Genomic DNA, 10,935 nt, shown 5'->3' with positions numbered 1-10,935 from the left:
CAGATCCAATACAAAATGCAATAAATACAAGTAAACTGGGGTACCACTTTACGGATGCCAGTAGATATAATAGGACAATATGACCCCACTTTCGGCGTTTTAGAGGCACTTTTAGGGCACTTTTTATAGGGGAAAAATGAGAAAAAAATGGAAGAGCTTTTTTTGGCCACTTTTTTTAAAGATCCAGCTCTCGACCTATACACCCCTATATAAATTTTCTACTTTTGTTAATACTAAAAATCACGTCTGGAATATGGCTCATTTTTTGGCCACTTTTTTAAAAGACCTGGATCTCGTCCAATACAAGCCTATATAAATGTTCAAACTCTATTAAAATTTCAAATCCACATCCATTCCCATGTATATTTTCAAAATCATGTGAGGTTTGTGCGTGAACTCGGGCATGCTTATGGCTATGTGTAAACTATGCCTGACTCAAATGAATGACTGTGAGTGTAACCTAATGACCCCAATCAAAACCAATTGTCAACATTCTCTGCCTGTCTGGCGCCAGTCTGTCTGGGGCAGGTTTAGACAATTACCAAATATGTTTGATTGATTGACCTCAATTATTCAATTGTTCAATTTCAGTTTGTTCAATTTCCATTGTTAAGTTCTAAATTAATTTAGACAATTTTGTGGTATATAAGGGGGGCATTCTACGGAATCATCACTAACTCTTCCACCTGGATCTTCTTGTTTTGGTAAGTCTTTGACATCTAAGCTAGACTATTGTAATATGTTGTCGCGTGTCGGGTCATGGGATCAATTGGTGATGTAATTGATGCTTGTACTCATAGGCCTACTCTGTATTTCTTTTAACTTAGGAGTGTAGCTAATTTCCCGAGTCCATTTTTCAAAACTTAGCCGAATTGAGTCACTAAGGAACTTGTAAAAAATGTATATAAGTCTATTTTTAAACACTTAGAGTATTTTGAACAGTCACTAAGGAACTTAAAATGTATATAAGTCTATTTTAAAAAACTTAGCCAAATTCACTCATGACTTTCAGTCAAAAGTTTGCACAAGTTATTATTTAAAAACTTAGCCGAATTATACTCACTATATAATTTTGTCGAGTTCCTTTTAACATAGGTAACATAGTCTTCTCTATAACTAACACTCACTCTGTATATATGTAGACTCAGCATTCTGAATTGCTAAAAAGTATTTTTACTTAAGATTTTGGATTTAGTTTTGATTTAAAAAATTGCAATTGCCAAATTTTATTGTATGAAATTGTTTTGAATATTAAAATTTAAAATTCTGATTTAAATTATTATTTCCCATTAATTGAAATTGTCTAAAATGTAATTTCCATCATATAGAAGATGCTAACTTTGTTTTTTAGTTACATGTCAACTGTGTGCTGCTTCTCTATCCAAAAAAATAACTTATTTTGTTATTACTATTTTTAAGTGAGTCAAAATTGTGCACAAGTTATTATTTAAAAACTTAGCCAAACTTCATGCACCGGGGGACTTTGAGTTAAAAGTGTGTACAAGTTATTATTTAAAAACTTAGCCAAATTCACTCACGGGGGGGGGACTTTGAGTCAAAAGTGTGTACAAGTTATTATTTAAAAACTTAGCCAAACTTCATGCACCGGGGGACTTTGAGTCAAAAGTGTGCACAAGTTATTATTTAAAAACTTAGCCAAACTTCATGCACCGGGGGACTTTGAGTCAAAAGTGTGCACAAGTTATTATTTAAAAACTTAGCCGAATTATATTCACTATATAATTTTGTCAAGTCTCCTTTAAAATAGGTAACACTCACTCTGTATATATGTAGACTCAGCAATCTGAATTGCTAAAAAGTATTTTTTATTTAAGTTTTTGGATTTAGTTTTGATTTAGAAAATTACAATTGCTAAATCTTATTGTATAAAATTGTTTTGAATATTAAAATATAAAATTCTAATTCAAATTATTATTTCTCATTAATTGAAATTGTCAAAATGTAATTTCTACTATATAGAAGATTCCAACCTATTTTTTAATTACATATATAAAAATGAAGACTACATGTCAACATTGTTTTGCATCGCTCTCCAAAAAAAGCAACCTGATTCGCCACTACAAGGTAATACATAAAATGAAGGTGAAACTGTGCAAAGTTTGTGATATAATCTGTGATAATAACATGGCTCTAAAATCTCATATATTACAAACTCATAAGACTTGTAATTTCTGTAAAAGAAATGTTGTTGGTCATTTTAAAAGACATGTAAATTCTTGTAACAAATGTCCATATACAATGATTAAATTTGTTGGTGAATCGATTAAAACTGAACTTAAAAGTACTCTTCAGTCTTGTCCTCTACCAATAAAATGGACTTTAGTAAGGAGAATCAAATTTTTAAAATATACAATAGATCAAAATGGAAAATTAGTTAATGAGAAAGAATGTATTGCAGATTTTAGAAGCCTTACTACCTTAACCATTGAGAAGAGAGATTTAAAGCCTCAAATTGAAAATGCCCTTTTAAAGATTGACGCTTCCATACACAAATATCAAGCCGAAGGCAGTGGATGGATTTATGACCATACTAAATATTGGCAGTTGCACGTTTACAAGTATAAGCCCCTAACTCCAAAGTCATACATTCCCACACCAAAAAGTATTAAATTGACAAAAGCAGTTTTAAATATAAAGAATGTTGATAATAAATGCTTCCTTTGGTCAATTTTAGCAGCTTTACATCCAAGGAATGCTAAACATGCTAATAGAGTCTCTAACTATGCACCCTACGTAGGTAAGTTGAACATGACAAATATAAAATATCCCGTAAAAATATCTGACATAGATCAATTTGAAAGAAAGAATAATATAAGTGTTAATGTATTTGGAGTTGAAGACCAAAAATTTATATATCCATTAAGAAGAACCAAACTGAATAGTAACACTCATATAGATCTATTATTATTACAACAAGGTCGTAAATCACATTACTGTTTAATTCGTGATTTTGATAGGTTAATGCTACGGTCTACGAAACAAGACCACAAGAAGTATTTTTGCAAGTTTTGTTTACAACATTTTTACACCAAAGATAAATTAGAATGTCATATAACATATTGTAAGAACTTTGATGCACAAAGAGTGGAAATGTCTAAACAAGATACATTACAATTTAAAAATTATAAATATCAACTTAAAGCCCCATTTGTGATTTATGCTGATTTTGAGTGCTTTATAAACTCCAATATACATATTCCATCGGGATTTGCATTTGTCGTAGTAAAAGATTCTAAGATTATTTCTGAAGAGTTATATAGTGGTGCAAATGTTATGGATGTGTTTTTTGAAAGATTATTTGAGACTTATGATTTTATTAAAAATCAAATGGCAATATATATCCCCCTTGTAATGACTCCTGAGCAAGAGGCATCTTTCCAAAACTCAACACATTGTCATATTTGTGAAAAGCCTCTATATTTTGATAGGGTACGGGAACATTGTCATTCAAATGGCCAATACCGTGGAGCTGCCCACAATGATTGTAATTTAAACTATAAAGTAACAAAGAAAATACCAGTATTCTTCCATAACTTGAAAAATTACGATGGACATTTAATAATGCAACACTTGGGAAAATATAATCGTAAATTAAATTGCATAGCCAAAGATATGGAAAAGTACATTTCATTCTCTGTTGATGATTTAGTATTTTTAGATTCCTATAACTTTCTGTCCCTTCCATTATACAAATTAGCTTCCAATTTAAATACATTTAGATTTATAGACAATCCACTACTACAACGCAAAGGCGTATTTCCCTATGAATATATGACAGGACCAGATAAGTTTGCAGAGTCTCTACCTCCAATTGAAAAATTTTACAGTACTTTAACTAAAGAACATATCTCTCCCATCGAATATGAACATGCTATAAATGTCTGGACCCATTTTAATATACATAATTTACAAGAATATCATGATTTATATCTTAAAACAGATGTATTGCTACTGGCTGATGTGTTTGAGACATTTAGAGACCTGTGTTTAAAGGATTACAAACTTGACCCCGTACACATGTATTCACTTCCAGGACTAACATGGGAAGCCTGTCTTAGAATGACTGGCATAAAATTACAATTATTTCAAGATATTGACATGCATTTGTTCATAGAAAGTGCAATCAGAGGAGGAGTCAGTATGATTTCCACACGTTACGCTAAAGCCAATAATAGATATATGGGTGAACATTATGACCCCAAACAAGAGAGTGTGTATTTAGTATATTTAGATTGTAACTCGCTATACTCCACAGCTATGTGTGAGACACTACCCGTGGATGGATTTCGTTGGACGAATGAGATAGACTACAAATACAATCAAAATGATGAGTTTGGATATATTTTAGAAGTTGATTTAAAATATGATAAAAGCTTACACGATTTACATAATGACTATCCATTAGCACCTGAGAAAATGAATGGCAAATTAATACCTAATTTAAATGACAAAACTAAATATATTTTACATTATAAAGCATTAAAAAAATATGAGGAATTGGGTTTGATTGTTACAAAATACCATAGAATTTTAAAATTTAGACAGTCCAAATGGCTTGCGCCCTATATTAATTTTAATATTGAAAAACGCAAACGTGCTAAAAATGATTTTGAAAAAGACTTTTATAAATTGTTAAATAATAGTCTTTTTGGTCGAACAATTATGAACCAACGCAAGTTTCGTGATATATATCTCAAGGATGAGTCACTATTAACTAAATATGTCACTAATCCAAGGTTTGACTGTAGCAAAAAGTTCGATAACAATTTACATGCTATACATTTAAATAAATTAGTTGTAAAGTTTAATAAACCTATATATTTGGGAATGACCATTTTGGATATTAGTAAAGTAATAATGTATGATTTCCACTATAATTATATGTCAAAATTTAAGAACAAAAGATTTCTTATGACAGATACAGATTCTTTAATGTATTCTATAGTTACAGAGGACTTTTACAAGGAAATAGAATGTGACTTACACTATTTTGATACCTCTGGATATAGTAAAGACCATTTCTTATACTCTGATAAAAATAAAAAAGTCACAGGCAAGTTTAAAGACGAATTAGATGGTCATATTATGTATGAATATTGTGGTTTAAGACCAAAGTTATATTCTTATATTCCTCTAAAATGGTTATATGAAGAAGACAAACAAGCTTTAGAGGTGAAGAAAGCTAAAGGAGCTGATGGTGCTACAGTTAAACATCTCCTTAGACATCAACATTATTTGAACTGTCTTGCCACTGGGCAAGATTACTATGAGAATGTGACAAGAATTAAATCTACAAATCATCATCTTCAAACCTTAACTATGAATAAGAAAGTACTATCGTTTGACGATGACAAGAGGTTTATTCTGGAAGATGGTATCAATACTCTTGCACTTGGTCATTATAAAATTGATCAAACATAAATCTATATTTGCCATTATTCTTTAACCTTTCTTTGTCTATTACAAAAAAGCCATATTTAGTTTTATCCCAACATTGATGACAGAGATTTCTAAATTGGTTAAATGAAAAATCATTACCAACATGATTGTTATATACATGTTTTAAATTTAAATCATCTTGTTTAAATAATATTAGGAAATTTACATTATCACGTAAATGTTTATGTACTTTGCTGTAAGATTGACACAAGTAAAAACAGTTAATATTTTTATGTCGACCCATTGAAAAAAAATGTGTAATATTTTGACTATTTATGTCATCAAATACAACAACTGACTGTGATTTTACATCATTTGGTGTGATTTCACAGTCAGTAAACGTGTGTAATTTCACTTCATCACACAAACTAAATATTTCAATTATTTTTTTATATTTTTCTTGTTCTAAAGATTTAGATATTAAATATAAGTTTGTAAATTTTAATCCTTCCTTTTTCACAATTAAATTGTAAATTACAACCGTCTTCCCACTTCCACTTGGACCACAAATAACACATCGAATATTGGTAGGAAATAGACCCAACTTCTTTGGTATATTTTCCTTAGTATGTACTATTTTAAATTTATGTTTTTGTTGAATAAAAGACATTTTTTATATAATAAAAATGGTGAAAAATAATAAGAAAACATGTAAAAAGGGCAAAGGTTTATTCTTAAAGCCTTACAGGGGTCGAGGGTTATTGAATACTCTTATAAATAATCTTCCATTTCCACTTCACATACCATCATATCGGTACTGTGGACCTGGAACGAATATACGTCAAAATTTAGCCAAAAATGTACCTCCAAAAAATAAGCTAGACTCTTATTGTAAAGAGCATGACATATTCTACATGAATAATCCCGATACCGCTGCTCGGAACAAAGCAGACATGAGATTAGCAGACTTAGCTTGGACTAGAGTAACGGCAAATGACGCAAATCTTGCTGAAAGAGCTGCAGCTTATGCGGTGACAAATTTGATGAAGGCAAAAGCAAAAATGGGAATGGGATTAAAATTTAATAAAAAAGATGGACAACTACCAGCTGTTAGAGGCCGCAAAAGACGTGCCTCACTTCCGGGGGGTGTACCTAAAAAACGAGCTAAAAAATCTAACACCAAAAGTAAAAGAGTGCGGAATAGTTAATTTAGACAGTTCATCTGGCACACATTGGACAGCATATCGTAAAAATAAAGATATTGTAATTTATTTTGACCCATTTGGAATCCAACCTCCAAAAGAAGTAATTAAATATTTTGAGGGACATAAAATATTCTATACAACCGATCAAATACAAGATTTAAATAGTTCTATTTGTGGAATTTTATGTTTATCATTCATAAAAAATTTTTGTTTATAAAAATGGATTCATTTACTATAACATTTTCGGGTACAGAGCCAGAGCTAAAGTCAGTGTTCTTTCCTCCCATAGAATTAAATGATGATTATGTAATTGGATTAGTAGATTTTCAAAGTTATAATTCTATATTTAATGTAAAAAAACCACTTAATACTTTAACATATTACAAAGTAGAGAAAAAAACATTACCAAAGGGAGAGATCTTAGTTGATGATTTAAACCAGTTATTAGATGGTAAACTTAAAGTTATAATACATAAGAATGGAGAAGCATTAATTAATACTAAAGTCAAACTTTTATTCAAAGGGCTTATTCCAAAATTAAATCAACTTAAAGGCAACAAATTAACCATTGAAGAAGGTGATGATGTTTTCTATTATGACCACAAAGCTCCAGTTACAATAGAAATTTCTGAAGGAACATATGAGGTGGTTGAGCTTGCAAAGGAAATTCAAAAGCAAATCCCAGACTTTTTCCTTACAGCTAATAATAAAACTATGAAAGCGACATTACTTTCTAGCCACGTGTTTGATTTTACAAAACCATGTTTAGGGTCTGTTTTATTGGGATTTAAAGGTGTTTCTACTCCTGGTGTTCAGTTTGAATCTACAAATAAAATAAACATTAATAATGTAAATGTGATTAGAGTAAAATGTAATATTGCAAACGGGTCCTATTTAAACGGAAACAAATCACACACCATACATAGCTTTTATCCAGAAGCTCCTCCTGGCTACAAAATTATTGAAGTTCCAAGAAATATTATATATTTTCCTGTAAATAAGAGAAGTTTAGATGTTGTCAGTATTACATTTGCCGATCAGCATGACAAGGCAATTGACTTTAATGGAGAAGAAACTACAATTACTTGTCATATAAAAAAGATATGAGAATTTATAAGAATTTATCTATAAGTGTACAAAATGCTAGGTTCCTACGATCAATAGGACTAAAGTTAAAATTTTCTATTAATAAAAATGGAAGATTTTCTAGACGTTACAGGGAAATCCCAATTCGACGATAGTGTGGTTAAAATTACAAATCACTCCTATGTTCCCCACAACACTTTGGCAATAAATAATTCCGATGAAATTCGAATATGTATTAATAATCAAGATTTGCTAACTCTCCCGTGTAGGAGTTATCTGTATATTAAGGGAGAAATTGAAAATCATGATAAAGGTCATTTTATAAATAATGCATTTGCATTCTTATTTGATGAAATTAGATATGAAGTCGCAGGTAAAGAAATAGACATTGTAAGAAACCCAGGAATTTCTAGTCTTATGAAAATATTGAGCTCTTACAATAAAACTACTAAATTGTCAAATGTGGCATTTGATTCTGACACGAATTTAAAAGAGTTCCATAAAAGTGGCAAGTTTAGTACTTGTTTGCCATTAGAACTGTTAATGGGTGTATTTGAGGATTTTAATAAGGTATTAGTAAATGTCAAACAAGAATTGGTGTTAAAAAGATCCAAAAATGATTTGAATTGTATATTAACAACCACTAGTGCTCCAGCCAGTGGTACTGCTGATATGATTCCTAAAATTACACTTAACTCAATTCAATGGGTGATGCCACATGTAATACCATCAGATGGGGAGAAGTTACAATTACAAAATATGTTATTGCAAAATAAAAATTTGCAAATTGCATTTAGAAGCTTAGAGTTGCATGAACTTCCATCATATCCCAATACTACAAGACATACATGGTCAGTAAAGACATCTTCAAGTTTGGAGAAGCCTAGGTACATTATATTTGGTTTCCAAACAGCTAGGGATAATAGTGCACGAAAAAGAACTGATGAATTTGATCACTGTAAGTTAAAAAATCTCAAAGTATTTCTAAACTCTGAATATTATCCTTATAGTGATTTAAATCTCGACTTTGAAAATGGAGATGTCTCTAAAGCTTATGAGATGTTTATGAGGTTTAGAGAGACTTACTATAATACTATCCCAGATCCTATGATTAGTAGGGCTGAGTTTATGAAGAAATATCCACTAATTGTAATAGACTGTTCTAGACAGAACGAAACAGTGAAGGAAGGAATTGTTGATATTAAATTAGAGATTGAAACTGCAGAAAATGTACCAGCAAATACATCTGCATATTGTTTAATAATACATGATAAAGTGTTTGAGTACAATCCTTTGTCAAATGAGATAAATAAAATGTAAATAAAAGATGAAAAACATTCAACAAGAATTGGTTGACTCTGCAAATCAAATACGAGAGAAATATAGAGCTTTAAAACGTGGCAAGTTTCTAGAGGCTGAAGAGAGGTTCCAAACATTCCAACCTTTAATAGAGCCATTACAAGAATTAAAAAAAATCGCCAAAACAGAGAGGCCTCGAATGGAGATTCTCCCAATGACTCCATCTAGAATACCAATAATACCAAGATTACAACCATTACAGCAATCCACCCCACAGAAATTAGATTTTGGTCTTTTAGCATCAGACTATTTAGGAAATTACCTCAGTAAAAGTAGTATGACAGACACTACATATGGTATTAGACGAGAAGCAAATAAATTTTTTATTGGAAATAAGGAAGTTGACATTGCCAATGATGATGTTACAATTGCAAATAAAACCTACAAGGGGACAAAAGGTTTGTGGCAATTGTTAACTTTAAAAGAACCTGAGGATTATACTCCGGCTGATTTGCAAAATTATAAAGAAATTTTGGAAGCTACAAATGGACATTTAAAGAGTTACAAAGATGGTGCACCAATTTCAAGTAATAGACATACTAAATATCTTAATATAATTAAACCTCTATTTAAGTCTGTTGGTGAAGGTTTGAGACAAGTGACTGGTAATAAAATAGACTATATTTATTGGGATGATCCTAATGAGCTTGTAGATAGGTTAAGACTTCTTTGGCTAAGTCGCCAAGCCGGTAACTCAGGAGTGGATAATGAAATAGATTCCATTATTGAGGAATTGAGAGAAAGTGGAATTATTTACTAAATAAAAATATGTTTATAGATAAATTTTATCGTTTATATAATCCATATAATAAGCCTGCAGAACCCAGGGCTAGTAGTGAACCTACTTTAAATTTACAAGACGATAGTTGGAATGGTTTAAACCGTAAACTTGGTAATGTTAAAGATGGGGAGTTTGTAGATGATGTATCAACTTTGGGACAGACATTAACTAGAAAAGGTGATGTCTTCTTACAAGGTAAAACTAAATATGAGTTTTTAGAATCCAAGAATAAAAATTGGAATGCTAAAAAACGGAAAATTACTAATGTGGAAAAGGGTGAAAGTTTAGATGATGTGCCCACTTTACAACAGACTTTAATACGAACAGCTGGTGGTACATTTGTACAAGACAATAATAATTATGAATTTTTAGAATCAGAGAATGGTATTTGGAATGCTAAGAAACAGAAAATTACTAATGTGGAAAAGGGTGAAAGTTTAGATGATGTGCCCACTTTACAACAGACTTTAATACGAAAAGAAGATGGTAAATTTGTACAAGACAATAATAATTATGAATTTTTAGAATCAGAGAATGGTGTTTGGAATGCGAAGAAACAGAAAATTAGTAATTTGATGGAAGGTACAGATAGTAAAGATGCTGTGAATGTTTCACAAGTTCCAAAAATGGAAGCAGGCTATTGGAGTTTTAATAGTAAAAGGTTAGTACGTGTTAAACCTGCCATTGATGACACTGACTGTGTTATAAAAGAACAGACTATAACTTTTGATAAAAAAGAAAAATGTTGGGATGCCAAAAAACAATTCATAAGAAATCTACCAGAGGGGGAACATTTGGATGATATTTGTCTAATGTCACAATCTATGCATTATGATGGATCAAAATTTGTATATGGAGAAAAAAAATTTAATTTGATGGAATATAATCCTGATTTATTAGTTGCTGACCCCACATCTTTGAGTGGATTTAAGTATATAGATAATAGACCATATATACCAGAAAACTATGTATTTAAAAGAATGGAAGATAATCTATTGATTGGGGCTAATGGTGATGTATTTAGAGTTACAGGAAAGGATGATGTTATAAAAAATGAATGAAATTGCATACGAACTTCATAAACCTGCAAGAAAGAATTTCATT

The sequence above is a fragment of the Macrosteles quadrilineatus genome, unplaced genomic scaffold (assembly GCF_028750875.1).
Source record: "Macrosteles quadrilineatus isolate MER2022 unplaced genomic scaffold, UCM_ALF_1.0 Scaffold_7__1_contigs__length_78375512, whole genome shotgun sequence".
NCBI lineage: Eukaryota > Metazoa > Arthropoda > Insecta > Hemiptera > Cicadellidae > Macrosteles > Macrosteles quadrilineatus.
This window is presented reverse-complemented; position numbering follows the sequence as displayed.